Below are 19,431 nucleotides of genomic sequence, written 5' to 3'. Positions count from 1 at the left end.
GTGTGTGTGTATATATATATATATATATATATATATATATATATATATACATATATATATATACACACACACACACACACACATGTATATACATATATATATATACATATATATATATATATATACACACACACACACACACACACACGTACGTATATATATACATATATTTATTTTAAACAGCGGGTGTGGCTGTCCATGGGAACTTACCTACCTACATAGAATACAGGTAATGGTATCCTTTCGTGTGTTGGTATGTATGACATTTCAGTGTGCGTGTGTATGCATTTGTTTAGATACCACTTAAATGTGCTTTACATTGGGCATGTATGGTAGTATTCATAAGAATGAATGTATGATGAATGGTGTTGATTACTTGAGTTGTGATCTTTAATTAAATGTAGTAACACAGATTATTTTCACACACACAAAAATATTTCATCATACATACACATACATGTATGTATATATAATTACATGAAAACGCATTCAGAACGGGTTGCTTTGGAACTGCATCGCTGCCGCAGGAGCTAGCTGAGAATCAGTATTACCAGATGACTTATCTCTTTATGTCTTGATAATAAGTCTGAGAAACACCTTAGGAAACATTATCACATTAATCATAGGCAGCTACTAGGCTACAGGCCCTGGGGCCCTTACAAGCCTAACCAAGTTTTACCCTTGTTTCCATGATCAGCACCTATTGCACCTGTCCAAGAGGGACACAGGCGGAATCCCTGGGGTGAATTTATGATTACCCATCCAATCGTCCACATTGCATTTGAAGAGGGCCAATGAGGTGCTCTCTTTTACATGAAGTGAAAGTCTGTTCCAAAGGTGTGGTAACCTCTGGGAGACAAATATGTCCTCCAGCAGGTTCTATTAATGTCACATACCAGGTTAAGGCCTTTAGAGCAAGTAACCCGTGTACCATTTGACTTACGGATATGCAGCATAAATAAATAAAGCAAGGTCAAAAATTGCCTTGTATGTATGGCAGAGCTCACCTCTGAGTAGTCTGCATGAAAGTGACAATGATTTAATGTGAGCCACATAGGATAGATGCTGAAGATCTTGAATTTTCCTTGTGAGGAAACTTTGTGGTCTCAACAATTGCTGCAGGTGCTTGGAAAGGTAAATACTCAATTATTGGCCTGATGAGGGAAGATACAGGGAGGTTATAACCTCTTTTTTTTCTGGAGGCAACGCCCTTACTTATGAGATGAGCAATACAGAATGCCCTTCTTACCATTATGGAGACATGATGGTCAAAGGTAAGGTGGTTGCCAACCTGTATATGGTGGTTAAAGGTAAGGTTGTTGTCAACCTGTGTGCCCAGGTCTCTCACCACTGAGTGCATGCTTAAGGTGTTGCTATCAATGTGGTAGTTAGCAGGAACATCACTCTTACCAAAAGGGATGATCATTTTTTTTTTTTTGCATTCAGTTTAAGGCCATGACTTTGGCACCAATCAGTTGTTTGTGTAAGACCCTCTTGTAGGATGTTGACATCATTTGAAGCTTGTATGATTGTTCCCAGTTTGAGTCATCAGCAAACTTTGTTAGCCACAGACCTTTAGTTTTTGCTTGTACTTCAGAGAAATAGATTCCAAACAGTAGAGGTCCCAGGACTGATCCCTGTGGAACACCATTGGTTACAGGTCTGCTGTTGAAGGTGGATTCCCCTATTTTGACTATATGGGTCCTATTGGTGAGCAAGTTAGTGACCCATCTAATTATATAAGGGTTGATACCTAGCTGGGTGAGTTTGTCGATGATGCCTAAGTGGGGGATAGTGTCAAACACCTTGGCTAAGTCAAAGTAGGCTGTATGCACAGATTTACCCTCATTCAGGGCCTTGCATCTCAGAACTTAAAGATAGCAATCTGTAGCTTCAGAACTGTCACACTCTTATCAGACCCTGCTCCATAAAAGTACACAATATTTGTCTCGCTGTGAAATGACCTCATTAGATGTAGCAGGAATAGGAAAAACAGAGTTCATTACTGAGATCACATGACGGTTTTGCAGACCTGTACTACAGGGTAGTTCGAACAATAACCCATACAAAGAAAATAATGGGCGTCTTTGCAGTGAAGCAGACCTACTCCCAGTTTCAACCTATGAAGATCAAATATTTCATATGGAAACATTTCCACTTTTCTGATTCTGTTTTCAGAATACATTGCAGACTTCACAACTTTGAATCTTTTTTTCCCAATCTCCTCAGTCATTTTAAACCTGTAAAAAACATTGCATGCTTTTTTTTCTTATACACAGTGATTCACAGAAATGATCCATGCATTTTGTTTAACACAACATTTCGCAGCTAAGTAGGAATGGTAACTCTTTTATCTTGGACAATTAAGTCTTATACAATAGATAAATCATTATGCAGTAATATAGTCTAAAGTGTAGCTTTTAATTGCCTCATATTTTGCAGAGTGCTCCTGGTTTTGCCTCATACTGTTTACCTGTCCTTCATTAAATATTTGATTTTCTACTAAATCACAGAGGATTACAGTCTGTCATTAATATTAGTCTCCTACCTCATGTTGTTCAGAAAATACACTTTGATGCAGAAGTTGTTATTCTATCAAACTTCTAAGTGACCACAAAACTCAAGCAGTTTGAGGTGCCGCATAAGAAACTAAGCACTTGATGTAGAAATGATAAGAACTTTATTTACAAAGAATGTGCCGTAGAGAGATAATTTATATGACCATATATACTATAACCCTGTACAGTGATCTTACCTGTGCCATAGCTAGATAATTTATATGACCTTGTATACTATAATCCTGCACCATGATCTTACCTGTGCCATAGTGAGATAGTTTATATAACCTTATATACTATAACCCTGCACAGTGATCTTACCTGTGCCATAGCGAGATAATTTATATGACCTTATATACTACAACCCTGCACAGTGATCTTACCTGTGCCATAGCTAGATAATTTATATGACCTTATATACTATAACCCTTGCACCGTGATCTTACCTGTGCTGTAGCGAGATAATTTATATGACCATATATACTAAAACTCTACACCGTGATCTTACCTGTGCCAATGTGAGATAGTTTATATGACCTTATATACACTATAATCCTGCATTGTGATCATACGTGTGCCATAGTGGGATAGTTTATATAGCACCTTATAGCACCTTATATACTATAACCCTGCACAGTGATCTTATCTGTGCCATAGTGAGATAGTTTATATAACCTTATATACTATAACCCTGCACCATGACCTTATATACACTATAACCCTGCATTGTGATCATACGTGTGCCATAGTGGGATAGTTTATATAACCTTATATACTATAACCCTGCACCATGATCTTACCTGTGCTGTAGCTAGATAACTGATATGGAATTTATATGGAAATATGTGACATAAGGAAAGCTGGTGGTCGAATGCAGAAGTCCAGGAAGTCATCAAAAGAAAGAAGGAGTGCAGGAAAAAGTGGGAGCAAGAAAAGATGGACCAGGCTAGGAAGGAATACTGGTTGGCTAACATAGAGGCTAGGAAAGAAGTTGCAATAGCAGAGAACAAGGCATCAGAGGCCTCTACCAGCACAAAGAAACTATATCAAGTTGTAAGACAGACAGCAAGATAAAGAAGTTAGTCAGACACCCTTCATAAGGGATGCCAGCAGCAACCTGCTCACTAATCCACAGATCATGAAAGGCAGATGGAAGGAGTACTTCTAGTAGCTTCTGAATGAAGAAAACCTCACAGAAACTATAGAGCCCCAGACACAGCCTATAATGAGAGAAGAAGAGGAGCCCATCATAGAAGAAATAAGGGCAGCACTAAGGAAAATGAAATCAGGAAAAGCAGCAAACTCAGACAAGGTCACAGCAGACATAACTGGAGAAAAGGAATACTAATGCCTGTATTCAAGAACAAAAGGGACATTCACAACTGTGGGCAATACAGAGGTATCAAACTCCTGTCACACTGCGTGAAAGTTCTAGAAAGGGTGATTGATAAATGAATATGTAGAGTAGTAGAAGGTATGATGGAAGATGAGCAATTCAGATTCAGGTCAAGATGCAGCACAACTGACCCAATGCTTGCAGTAAGATGGATACTTGAGAAAAACTAGAGATAAGGACAGAGACCAACTGAGCATTCCTGAACCTGGAGAAAGCATACAACAGGGTGCCAAGAAAGATGATTTGGGCAGTACTACAGTGGTTTGAAGTCCCAGAAAACACTGGTAGAATTAGCACAAGCTATGTACCAAGACCCAATGACACATGTACGAATGGTATTCTGTCTCACAGAGGGGTTGCTAGGGGGATCTGTGTGAGCATTAGGGTTCAGCTCTGAGCCCACTGCTGTTCATACTGTGATAGATTACATTAGTAAACAGGTTAGAGTTGGCAGGTCAACAAAGTTGCAGACAATATGTCATTACAGGCAGTCTCTGAGACAGAACGTCAGCAAAGGATATGGAACAGAATGCAAAATTTAAGGTACAAGAACATATAACCAGATACCTTACCATTCAACATCTGCTACTAATTAATCTTTAAAAATCCTTGATGTATTCACTGAAGAAACATTTTTTATTGTTGATAACATATTTACACCAGAAACAATCCCATATGATGGAACTTATGACCAGATACCTTAACCTTTGACTTCTACAACTGATTAAATTACAAATCTCAAAATTCTTTGATGTATCTGCTGAAACAAATTCTTACTATTGATCACATGTTTACACCAGGAACGAGTCCCACATGGTGCAGTAAAAGTCAGATTTATGTATAACAGTTTGAATGAGTTCCTGTTCATAATGCCTATTAAAGGAACTCAGATGTTAAGATACTGATTTTCCCTAATACAAGTATATTTACATATCAGCCAACATAGTAACCAAATGATTGTTCCCCTGTAAATTACTCCAGTGATTAGTAGTAATATATTTAATATTATTGCCATAATAGTGACAGAAACCATATCATGTTTATCATTGGTTTAAGTTTTTCCAGTCATTTGGATTTCTAATACCAGAATGGGCATGGACCCCATTCCTAATGAAATTAGTATTGTTTCGGTCTTTCATGTTGTGTGTTTACATAATCCCCAATGCAACAGTCTTGCCACATTATTATGCCTTTCAGTATACAGGCCCTCTGCCATTAATGTATCACATCCACCAACACGATATGCAACCAATTCTGTTTTACAATGCCTGAATTTGTCTGTTTCTTCCACATGTTCAATGGACTTTATAAACCAATATGTATGTAGTCCACTATACTGGGACACCAAAATTATCCTTTTGTCTTTTGGTTTCAACTCAGTTGTTGCTAACCATTCCTGTATTAGATCCTGATTGACATGGGGTTGTTCCAGGAGTTTTCTGTACTTACAACTATATTCATGCCTTTTCCCCATTTCTTGCCTTCTCATCTGATCATTTACCTTATATCCATTTTTTTTGATTTTTGGCACATTGAGTTGCTGTGTGATTTTTGTAATCTTCTGGTTTGATTTCCATTCTCACTTGACACTGATATGCTTCTGCTAACTAAGCAGGGAAGTCATCTTAGACTTGTCATTTTATATTTTAAAACTTTCAATATGTTTGAGTCTTGTGAGGTCAGCACATATGCATGCAGTCCTAAGACTGTAGATCCACATAAGCAATCAATTTCAAGGTGGCCCATACCTCCTTCAGAACAGGGAATACATAATCTTGGTATACACTAATTTTTATAAATCATTTAGTAAATATGAAGCATTTTTCTTGTTTTCCTGTCCAACTGATCCAATACCTTTTGGGGACAGTCAATCACCTCAACACTGTAAGTTAGAACAGGAAGAGCAAATCGGTTTATAACTTTGACTTTGTTCCTGGATGTCAGGGCTGTTTCCAGTATTAATTTTAGTCTTCTAAAATATTCCTAAATTTTGATTGCATTTTTTTATGTTTTATTGCTGATCCTTCATCAGTTCCCAAATATTTACACACTCCCTCCTGGTTAAGTTCCTTTCTACAACATCCTTGTCCCAGATTGATATTTTCTTGGTGCTGCAGCTTTCCTGCTTTAAAGGTTGCCTTTGCACATTCATCAGGACCAAATAACATTCATATATCATCTGAGAAAGTTTTGTCTACTTGCAGTTGTGGTTTCAGTTCCTCATGTGATGAACTATACAGTTTTAAATTATCCACAAAAAAATAACAAATAATTTTTTGTACTTTGTTGTTTTCTGGGAGTCAAATTGTAACTATGGCCTAATTTGTTAAGTAGACAACGTAATAGGTTAAGGGCAAGACAAAACAGCAGTGGTGACAAAAAGGCAACCTGGAATATCCACCCTCTGAATCAAATGCAGGGTGCATTGTATAGATCTGTGAGCACTCCTTTACCTATGAATTATTTTTGTAGTCTAGTCACGACAAACTTCGATTTTCCCCTTTTTACAATTCTCCATTTTGACTTTATTTAACAACAAATAATCAACAACAAATGAAAGTCAATGCAGCTTTCTTTTATTCCCCTTTTGTTTTACTGCCATTATTGGATTTTCTTCTAAATGACTATAAACGCTGTTAGCATTAATGCCAGTATATAATTGATACCCTGTCATAAGGCAAGTTATTGGTTTATAGTTTTTAGGATAGTTTGCAAGTTCACTCTTTAGGAGGAGTATCATTTATCCTGTTCTTAACCAGGTTGGTGTCTATTCAGGATGTGCAATTAAATATTTCTTACTCAAGGCTAAATATTTGTGTAAAGATGTTAATACTTTTAGCCAGAAGTAAGGTACTGCATCTAGGCCTTGGGGGTTCCATTTAGGAGCTTTTGTTAATTTTGTTTCAATTTCTCTGGTCACTGCTTTAACCAATTTCATATCTTGTACAACTGAACTTATTATTTCTTTTACTTCTTCTATCCATTCAGCATCTTTGTTATATTCCACAGGGTATGTGTCTATTGCTTCTTTTTGGAGGTATTTCTCTTTTCCTTTTGCTTTGTTTCCCAATTCTCCATAAAGCATTTGGGTCATCAATAAATTGCTTATTTTGTACTTTTCCTTTATATTTATCTGCATATCTTCTAAGTTTTTCTGTCTGTGCTGATGTTTTCTGTTTATTATTTGCAATAACATACTATAGATCCTGATCTGTTCTGATACTGCGGATTGCTTTTATTACGTTTATCTTTTTAAGTATTTTTGTTGATCTGTTCCCTCTTTTGTATTCTTGTAACAGTGACACTTCTTGTCTTGTTTGCTTTACAGTTTTCTTTATTTGATACTTTCACGATAGCATTTGATTTCTTCCCTTCCTTTCCCTTATTGCCCTGTGTTTATGTGGTAAGATTTTATGTTATTAATTTAGCTATACAGTAATATATCCCAGTTACTTCTGTTATATCACATGAATTTCTGTTAATAGTCATGATTACTGTGTTCATTTCTTTTATCAAAATTCTAACATTTTGGGTCTTATTGACTTTCTGTAAACTATTTCTTGCATTGATCTTAATGTGTCTATCCATCCATCCATCCTCAACCCCTTTTTCCCATTTTGGACATGGGGTCGGGGTGTCATTTTAACAATGACAATCACCTCAAGCCAAGGTTTATTCTGCCGGGTGGCTAGCCCTGTCATGGTAGTTCATCAGTACCACTCACTCGCACCTGTGGCCAATTTAGAGTGTCCAGTCCACCTGCTGCATGCCTTTGGAATGTGGGAGAAAACCAGAGCACCCAGAGGAAACCCAAGTGACTGCAGGGAGGGGTTCTGGTTTAGGCACTTGGGCTTCAGGCCAGTTATTTTACATTAAGAAGGTTCGTGGACTGCACTCTTGTGGGAGAAGAGGCTGGACTCTGCCCTTCTGAGCTGGGAATTTTCTGGTTAAAGGTTTATAGTGCCTGAATATTTGAACTGTATCTTACTGAAATTGGTTCACCTTGTTTGCTCTAGCATAGACTAGATCCAGGCCTACTGAATCTAGCTTTGTTTATATACTTGTTGTTTGTTTGCTTGTTATTTCCCTGGAAGCTAATTCACCTAATACGCAACTTCTCAGCGCTTCTGTGGATCACTAGTGATATCTGCATTGCTTACTGTACTTATTTCCTTGTTTCACTTGAAAGAAAGTTACTGTTTGTCGTTTTGCATTTAGTTACTTGTATCACATTGCACTCAAGTTACCTGGCACTTGCTCACTAAAGCAATTATATAAGTCAGCACTAAAAATTAAAAGCACTACACCCTCACTCCCCACTGGCCCTTGTTTTCAATTAAGGATTTCCCAATATTATTCTAGCATGTCCAAAGGTCAGTTGTCAATCTCCTCTCCGGTCCAGCTGGTGAATCTGGGAATCTTGAGGCAATGTTATAACTGCCTCATGTACACAGACAACCCTCTCCTCCTCCCACATAACACAAATACTTGCGAGAGATGCAGCTATTTAGCCAAACTGGAGGCTGAGCTCTCTCAACTCAGGACTGGCAAGACCAGACAGGAGGAGAAGGCAACTACACACACCACAAAACCAGCCTCACATAATGCTACCACTCCACTGAATCAAACACATAAACACACAAAGACATACTCGGAGGCTCTGAGTAAAAATTACCTAAACAGCAGAGGCCTCCAAAGCAGACACCCAAACAACTGCTACCTCAAGACACCCCACAAGCAACACATAAACCACAAAAGCAGTGTGCAAAGCAGTCACAGCCCTTAAGGCCAAATACAACACCAAACATACTTGTCATAGGTGACTCCATAGTCAGACACACTGACGTCCCACTCACCAGGCTGAACAAGGAGAGGGTCACAGTAAGCTGCCTATCGGGCGCTAGAATCCGCCACATAACACAAGCACTCGGGTCACTCCACAGCAAGTACAAATATGACACAGTCATTGTCCATGCTGGTGTGAACGACCTGAGACGCACCTCCCTGGACTGCATGAAAAGAGACATAGAGGAGCTCTCTGATTATGTAGCCCAGGCAGGTATGACCCTAACCCTGAGCAGTATCCTTCCTTCACCAAGAATGATGCCACAATATAGAGACAAGATGATCAGCTTTAACAATTGGCTTAATGTCTGGTGTCATTCAAAGGGGATCCAGTGTCTGTCTGCCTGGGATGACATGCTTGACAAGCCACGCTGCTTCGCAAGGGACGGCTTGCACCTGTCACCCTGGGATTCCGGATATTGGCTAAGGCTCTTGCCACCCCATAGTGCCTTTTTAGGCAAGGCTCAAATTCTAAACCTACCACCCTAGAAAACAAAAATGGGAAGAAATTGAGGGTAATGCTGCTCAATGCCAGAAGTCTAAATCTCAAAATGCACGCACTCGAGGCCCTTCTCAGTATGGAGAACATCGATGTCTGTGCTGTAACTGAAACCTGGTTCAAGGCTCCTGAGAGCACCCCGGCACTATTAGGTTTTACCTCATATCATGCGTTCCGCCCCAAAACCCGGACCACTCCACAAAAGGAGGGTGTATCCATATTCATAAAGGATACTCACACCTCCAGGTTGGTGGCAACGCATGAAGCTTCGAAACCATCCAGGTGCAACTAACAATAGGCAAAACTGCTCTACAAATTGTAGCATGCTACAGGCCACCCTCTCAAACTCAGGAACCCCACACAGCCTTCCTGAAGACACTGGAGGGTATAAATGTATCTCCAAACACCATCATATTGGGTGACTTCAACTACCCGAATATAGACTGGGAACATTACTCAAGCCCTAACTTTCTAGCCCAACGGTTCCTGGAGTTCATAAATTCAAATGCCATGGAACAGCTAGTCACTGTTCCCACGAGAGGAGAAAATATACTAGATCTCATTGTCACAAACATGGGGACAAAATGCTCCACACCGAAGTATATCCCTCATTAGTGAGATCTGATCATAAACTAATCTCACTGGAAATCCACATCCCGCCCACCCCAAACAAAAAGACCATAGTGAAGAACTTCTCTAAAGCAAACTTCACACTACTCAAGACTGGTGTGGTATCCTTCAAGGCCCCTGAGTCAGAGGAAACCACAACCCAAGCTGCGGAAGCCCTTACAAATGCCTTCTATGAACACCTCCAGGACTGCATGGATCAGGCAATCCCAAATAAAACCAAGACTCTTTCCACAAAGGGCAAACGTCCAGTCTGGTGGACCCCAGCCATTAACAAACTTTACAATAAGAGGAGAAAGCTATTACATGATAGAACAAAATCCATAAAAGGGAAGTCACCCCTGATCATTATTAGTAAAAAATACGAGCACTCATAAAATCAACTAAGGCCAATTTTGAGAGAAAAATTGCCATGGATTCAAAGGACAATCATAAGGCCTTTTTCAGCTATGTTAGGAACCTGGGTGGAAACTCACAGATATGCTCAGAATTAGTCCAAAATGATACAAAAATCACTGAACCCACAGACATTGCCAACATACTGGCAGACAGGTTCAGTGCAAACTTCACCCCTCTCCCCTAAAGGAGAGATAACTATCCCAGCCGAGTGTAGCCTCCCGGACATCTCAAATGCGCAGGTGAAAGCTGCTCTCTCTAAAGCTAAAAACACAGCATCAATGGGACCGGATGGTGTCCCCGGCTGTGTGCTACACGAGCTAAATGAGGAATTAAACCCGCACATAAGGCAGCTGTTTAATCTCAGCCTTACCACAGGATACGTGCCCAAGGAGTGGCGTACGGCAACTGTGGTCCCACTCCACAAAGGTGGCGCCTCTACGGACCCTGGTAATTACCCCATAAGCTTAACAAGTCTAGTCTGCAAAGCTATGGAGAGGATCATAATGGAGCTCATAAACAAAGATATAGGGGACTTGCAGACATTGGACCCGACCCAGTTTGGCTTTGTCAAGGGAAGATCATGCCTTTTGAACTTGGTCGACTTCTTGAAATAGTCACCAAGGCCATTGATGAGGGAAAGGCAGTCCATACAGCCTACCTTGACCTTGCAAAGGCTTTCACACAATACCCCACTCGGGTATTGTAGAAAAACTTACCAGCTTAAATGTAAACCCATATGTCACAAGATGGGTTGCAAACTGGCTTAAGGACAGAACCCACAGGGTTAGAGTTGCTGGCGCTGTGTCAGACTCCAAGCCGGTCACAAGTGGTGTCCCACAGGGCTCGGTCCTTGGCCCCTATTGTTTGGCATCTACTTCTCAGAAGTACAGGCCAACATGGGAGGACTTTGGCTGACAAAGTTTGCAGATGACTGCAAACTGGGCCATAGTGGAAAGTGCATCGGACACTGATATCCTTCAGAAGGGACTCACGGAAACAGATAGCTGGTGCCAGAGCCATGGCCTGAAGTTAAACGCCAAAAATGTATAGTCATACCCTTCGGGAAAAACAAGGTAACCCCAAGCTACCATATAGGTGGCAATCCACTAAGCACAGAAGAGGTTATCAGGGACCTGGGGACCCAGGTTGACAGTGGCCTTTCTTTTGACACTCACATTGCTAAAGTGGTTAGAAAGACCTTCTACATTGCCCACCTGATCATGAAGGGATTCACATCCAGATCTAGTGAGGTCATTGTTCCCTGTACTCTTCACTTATCAGACCAATGATCGAGTACAATGCCCCATTCGGGATGTATCTCACCCGACATCTGCAGCAATTGGAGAGACCCCAAAAGTTCCTCACCAAAAGGATAAAGGGACTCCAAAATCTGTCATATGCTGCCAGATTGAAGAAACTCCAGCTCTATTCAGTCGCATACCGTCTGCTCAGAGGTGACATGTGCCTGACATACAAGGCCATGTCCAACCCGGAATTAATGGACATGCTCCACCTCAAAAATCCAAATCCACCAAAACCACTAGAGCAAGCGACTTAAACCTTAGCACGGATATAAATAGGACGTGCTGGAGGGATAGATTTATCACTCAGAGACTCCCTATGCTGTGGAATAAAATCCCAGTCCATGTGAGGCAGAGCACCTCGCTGACTCTGTTCAAGAGAAATCTAGACCTGTGGATGGGAGATCGTAGGTTTACCCCGGGAATCATCTCTGGGTCACTGCTGGACAGAGGCACAACAAACTAATGGGCACAGTATTTTTTCATATAAGGGGTGGCGTAAGCCACAATAATTTGGGCTAGGCTTATAAATGCCTTAGGGCAGATAGCCTAGTATAAACCTATGAACCTATGAACCTATGAACATGCAGACTCTGCAAAGAAGGCACCCAGCCAGGAACTGAACCAGAGAACTGGAGGTGACAACTCTAACTGCTGCATCAACATGGCCACCATTAAATCAAGCAACTATTCCATTAGGTCACTTCCTTCTAAACTAAGGACACGTTCTTTGTTCCTGTGGGCAGTTTACAGCAAGTCACAGAACATCTTCCTGTGATATATTCTTTTCAGCTACATCCTGCATCATTTGTTACTCTTTCATATGGGAATTCAGTAGCCCATCACTCCACAACTGACTGAGTCAGAGTTACAACTGCTTCCTCATCCTTTCCTTGTTGTGCAACGCCAGCTAAACTTTTGTACTGGTCTATACTGAAAGCTCCAGAGTACCTGCATGTGTGAAGTGATCATACGCTTCCCATTCTACTGTTTCTACTTAATTTGGGGACTCATTTTTCTATCATGCTGTGATATTGCCAGATTTGGATTTTCAACACTGAGCCCTTCACTTCACAGATATTCCATAAATTCAGCTTCTAATTGTTTAGCTACTACTTTACTAATGGGTTCTACAATCCCCCTTTGTGATCTTGTTTTTTGTATTGTGAAATTTTTCATATCTGGGTGCCTTTGGCTGTATTTCTCTTCAAATATCTTTGGAGCTGTTTTTTTTTTTGTATTGATTAGTTTGGCTTTTTCCTTTGCATAAATATTGCACCATAAAATATGTCTCTTTCTTTCCCAAGCCCATGTTTCTTTTTTATACCTTTCAAACATCTCTAGGTTTTATTCTTTATATTTTCACATTCTTCTTTTTCCAAACAGACTAAAGTTTCTTGGTCTAGATAATGTTTTTCATGGATCTTCTGTATTAATGAACACAAATTTGCATTTGAAGCTTTTGATAATTTTTCTTGTGCAAGCAATTTTTTCCTATAATTTCTCTGTTAATCTTTTTGAATATCTTCTGTCTTGAAATTCTGGACTTCTTGCATAATAATAACAATGCATTATGTCTTTTCTATCCTCAATATTCCACTCTCTCATATTTATGGCTTTTTTGGCTTGTCAGTTTTTGTTTTTTTTTTTGTGGGCTACTACTACGTTCTACAATGGGGGGGGGGCATCCACCCTCTGCGCCTGGCCTAACCCCATTGTAGGAATGTTTCTGTATCTTTTGGATTCTACACTATTGTTTTTTTTCCTGGTCCTGGCACCAGTACGCCTACCAGTATTGCGCACTTTTTTATCCTGGGATTTGTGCACCCAGCTGTCTTTTTTAACCTACTTCTGCCCATGATATATGCTATATAAAATACTTTATATATATATATATATATATATATATATATATATATATATATATATATATATATATCACTGCTGTCTTGGTGAGATTTTGTAAAAACATGGTCCACCTAGTGAAGGGACTCACCAACACTTGAGGATGAATTCACTTCCAGCAATACCACTTTCCTTTGCTTGCTGATTTTTTCATCTCTCCATTTGGACAACCAGTACTTAATGTGATAAATCTTATCTATTACATCTGCACACTACTATACTGGTTTATTTTATACTTTGCTGAGTACAATAATCCCTGTGAACAAATCCACGTGCAAGTTCTTCTGAATGTGTTTGGTATTCTTCTTCTTGTGAACAAATTCTGTTCAGGTATAGGATCCGAAACTACAGTATATTTATTATATATAACATAATTAGAATGACAACTGTTGGCTTGTAATAAAGAATTCTTACCTCGAGGCTTTCTACATATTACTGTATTCAGAATTTCCTCAGGGATCTTTATTATTCAGATATCTAAAAAAGATACAGTGGATGACTGATGGTCAAATTAAACTGTATCCCACATTTGTTTGCTATCAAAGATTACACAAATTCTTTCATCTGATCTAAATTAGATGTCCATTTAAACCAACTAGACTATTTCTGTTTTTTGAATTCATACTTCTCTGAGTTTTTCTATCCAAACTTCTATTTAAGATGGGCTCTTAAAATGAGTTATGCCCAACCAGACTGTCCTAATCTAAAATCACAAACAGACAGAGAGACAAAGAAATAAGTGAGTGAATCTGAAAGTCATTTTTTTCCAAGAACAAATAGGTAGATATAATTCATTTACATCTATAAAACAACATTAGTGGATATATTTGAGGTAAGGGCCATCTTCAATCCATAGACTGAAATGCTTGATCTTTTTGGCTACATAAATATTATGTCAGGACCGGCAATTAATGATCTCTACAGGAATATACTATACATCACATGATTATTATATCCATCTTGTTCTACCGTACAAATTACAGCATTCGCTAAAGTTGTTCTACCATACAAATTACAACATTCGCTAAAGTTATGCCAGCACATGCCAAATTGAAACTATAACAGAACATGGATAAGAAATGAATGCTGATATGAGTAAAATGATTCAAACAACTCCTGTAGCTTTCATGAAGTCCAGTTACTTAGCAACACAACTAAACAGAACAGAACTTTAATTAACAAAGACATATTTGCATACCAATATTCTTAATGATTACTGATAATCACAGAGATCATCAAGATGAAAGAAATGGAATATTTATAATGACATTTCTGTTAAATGGTCATTGATGTCTGCTAGGAGTTAGCAGAATTTTCATCTGCCTAGTTCATTACATTTTAATTCAGTTAAAATTTGCGACAGTTATACTACACTTATAGATTATAGAAAGTCATGTATTCTGTTTTAGCAAAACTTAGCGCAATTAGTGCTACTGCATATTGTGAAGATCTTTTAACAGCATAAACTAAAGAAAAGGTTTTCATAACATCCTGCTAATGTCATTTTACTCTGTCTATAGCCTTGTTACATGTTACCTCTCTCTGAAAAGAGCATTGCACATTCCACAATGAAAATACATGTTTTCTAACACCATTATAAATTACGTTTTTTTCCCCTCTGGAAAATTCTACTTAACCTTTTTCTGAGGTGCATTATTTATATACTGCCATGGGCAACTGTTTTAAATTGATGAGGAACATTATTCCATGTATGTAGTGCTTAACATGTTTCTCGTGTAAAATGTGTGCATTAATGCAAACACATTTTGTAATCACCATGTCATACATATCTACACAAAAACAATTCCGCAGCAACAATAGCTCATATAAAATAATGAGTACTTTTATAAATAGTTACATCAGATTCTGAAATTATTTATTACACACACAAAATGTTGCTCAGTCAAAAAAAAAATCGAGTTACGTCTATAAATATTAAATATTAACTGTTCGGTGTCTGTTTAGACATTTGGATCCTTCCAAAAGTGACTCACCTAATTATTTTGTACTCTATTTTATCAGTGAAATAACAGCCACAGAACATGCAGTCAAAGATTTTACATTATGTTTCCGAGTGGAACTGGCTGACAGGCACTAAATTACTTTTTAAGCTGACATTTAACAGGCAAACATTGTTGGCCAGATTTAAAAAGAGTTGCTCTCAATGTAAGTCTGGCCTAATTCTGAAAGACTTGCTCTCAGTGTAAGTGACTTACTTCGGTGTAAGGCCTAGCTATAAATAGGTTTGCACAGGGGGCCAGATTACAAAACACATGCAGCCTGTTCTCAGTGTAAGTGGTTTCTTATGCTGAGAGCAAGTCTTTTGGAATCAGGCCCTGTGGTTTTCTGTGCAAATGCATGAGTTTTCAAAATGCTACACATTAAAAATAAATAACCAAGAAATAAATAAGATGAATCCACTCCAGGCCAGCTGTTAAGAAGTCATTGAGAATTAATGCACATATGGATAAATGAAATTATTCAGCCTTCTGTTTCATGTATCACAACACACAGGAGACATGCATCAACTCTTAATAAACCTGCTCCTGCTGTAGATCAGTGGATCACTCCTGACATTTAGGGCTAGAATCCAAAGACTTTCTCTAAATGTAAGTGACTTACTTTGGTGTAAGGCCTAGCTATAAACAGGCTTACACTGAGAGCAAGTCTTCTGGAACTTGGCCTATGGGAATGGATGTATGCCAGACTGAAGATATAAGCACTCTGCCTACTATAGTGTTTTTTTCTAAGCTCACTAGAAAATTAAACAAAACTTAATTGCAGCCATCAGTGCTTTTGTTCATAAATTATTTTTGTTCCTGTGTTGTAATTTATATAATGTGGTCCCTGGTGTGTTAGTGTATATAATGTATATATATATATATATATATATATATATATATATATATATATATATATATATATATATGTTGGTAGTGCAAGGAACCTGATTTGTTTAAAAATCCAGCTCATTTGCATAAGTCATGAAGCTACGAATGTTTCATTGTAGGATATTCTCTCGCTAACATTAAATGCATTAATGTGCAAACATCACAGGATGCACATCGTACGAATCTTATGTGCCTATTTTTAAGAAAATGAGCTGCCCATCAAATTGATCTGCTATATATTGTTTAGGAACGAAAAGTATCGCACAAGTCGAACAGAGACATAGAGCTGCATACGTAAGGTCAAGCAAGTTGGTGATTGGCAAATGACAAGATGGAATATCCTATCAGAAGCTACTGAGCTTTTGAATATTATTGGATCTTTAATTCCTTGCCATAGTAGAGCTGAAAATCTGATTTGTTGAAGCATCTAGCTCATTTACATAACCTATGAAGTTATGACTGTTTCCATGTAAATCAAATATTGCAATAAATGGAGTTACAATAACATTTTTATGTGGTAAACATCAAAGGATGTACATCCCATGAAACTTATGTATTTAATTGTTTGATTAATACGAACTGTTAATGATTGAAATTGCATATAGCTTTTGCCTTGGAAGTATACCGGAAGAAGAGTTAAAGCGATGCACTGGTTGGAAAGTGTTGGCTTATATTTTTTCTTGTTGGGCACCCATTGAGGCTGGTTACAATTGGAAGTACTGGGCATTCATTTGTGGAAATTTTCTGTTAAATCATATGCATGCAAATTATATTTAAGACGAAAGCACTCACAAAGAAGTTGGAGGTGTGGCAACTACACATGTTTTTCATTGGCCCTAATGTTTCAAAACAGGATGGGAATATAAGACATTAGATTGGATAAATTGTAAAGCACAAGCCTTCATTGGCTGAACAATTAGAAAAATCCTTTTATAAGTAAACAAACCTTCATTGGCTGAACAATTAGAAAAATCCTTTTATAAGTAAAACAACTGTCCCATCTTTTATTACGATCTGATAAAGACTCTCTCGAAAGCACTTATCGTTTGTGGACAATAAGGGACTTTTTACTTTCTATTTTAACTTTCAAGATATTACATTTGTTTTAAACAGAAAGTTAAGGCATTTTTGTGGACAACGTTTCCAGCCTTATTTTTACAGCCTCTTGGTTTACAGCATTAGCCTGGGTGATACTTCTGTTGTTGTTTGTTGTAATTTATATACTGTGGTCCCTGGTGTATTAGTGTATATATATATATATATATATATATATATATGTATATATATATATATGTATATATATATATGTGTATATATATATATATATATATATATATATATATATATATATATATATATATATATATATATATGTTGGTAGTGCAATGAACAACAAACAGTTTTCTCAAGGAGTAAACTACATTTTCTTATGCTCATTTTGTGACATCTTTTGCACTGGCTTTATCATTTTTATCATTCCTTCTTTTTATTTGTTCATATTCCATAGTTAAGGTCTTGTATTATGAATCAAAATGTTATTTAAATAAAATAAATTATACTTTACCTTGGACATTTTTACATTTAACACCCTGTAAATCCACAGATTGTCAATGCCTTATTGTGAATATCGTACCATATTTTCTCTAGCAGTTATGCATAATACCACTGGGCTCAAACTATGAAGGGCATTGCGTGCTTAGCAGATATTAGCATTGTGAGTTCAGTACTGGTCCACATGTAAGTGGTTTATAAATCTGTACAGGTTTACAAAAGGTCTTAGAATTCTAAAACGGAGCAAATCAGCACCAACCAGTGACAGAAAATTAAAGAAATGCCTGAAATCTAAGGTTAGTAGTGGAGAACAGCCTAGCTAATCTATAAACCACTCACCAGACAGCCATCAGATAGTGATTATGTATAGCACTAGTGTGCTAAAAGTGAAAAGGAAACACTGAACTGCAATGGAAATACTGTATTAGGCAGTACAGTTACTACAAGAAGAATACAGTATTGTACATAAAGCCTGAACAAAAGGGGTAGACAGGCAAAGCAAGAGGTGCAGCAGAAAATAAGACTTTGTATAGAGAATCAGAAATCCTAGATTCACACACAGTGATTTGCATAACCTGACACAAAAGCATCATCATACAGCATGTATCTACTGTACAACTAAAAAGGGTCATTCTAAGCACCTATGTACCATGCAACTAAACACATCGTCCTAAGCACGTGTGTGTATATATATATGTGTGTGTGTGTATATATATATATATATATATATATATATATATATATATATATATATATATATATATATATATATACACACATACACATACATACACAGATTATATATATATATATATATATATATATATATATATATATATATATATATATATCATGCAACTAAATAGGACAGTGAGGACACATATCATGCAACTAAATAGACCATGTTGAGCACATGCATCATGCAACAAAATAGGATTATGCTGGGCACATGTATATTATACAGCTAAACATGGTTATGCTGAGAACATGTGTATCATGTAACTATCATTTATTTATTGACATTTGGTAACTGGGAAAGTTCACTGGGTCTGAAACCCATTTTTAGTGGAGGCCCAGGGAGATGAGCTCCAAGAAAGGTTACAAAACATCATATCATATGAGCAGTTATATAGAGTATAAGGAACATCACTTGCCATTACAATTTTACATTAGTCATAAGTTATCAGTTCAACTAAACATCTTACATATCGACAAGTATTTACAGAAATTTAGGGTAATTACAGTATGGAAACTATAAGCAGTTTTGTACAGACATGTATAAACAACATTCACATCTCTCTCTCTCTTTTTTTTTTTTTGGTCCATAAGGTTGCTGCAAGTGCAGAGCAAATTAGCATGTAAAATAATAGGTTCTAGAGGTATAGCAAAAGAAAAAAATTAGGGACCAATAACAGAGGTGTATGAGATAAAGGACATTATTTGATGGAGACTAGTGACA

Source organism: Protopterus annectens, chromosome 6.part0 (genome assembly GCF_019279795.1).
Source record: "Protopterus annectens isolate FY-2018-M chromosome 6.part0, PAN1.0, whole genome shotgun sequence".
Lineage (NCBI taxonomy): Eukaryota > Metazoa > Chordata > Ceratodontiformes > Protopteridae > Protopterus > Protopterus annectens.
This window is presented reverse-complemented; position numbering follows the sequence as displayed.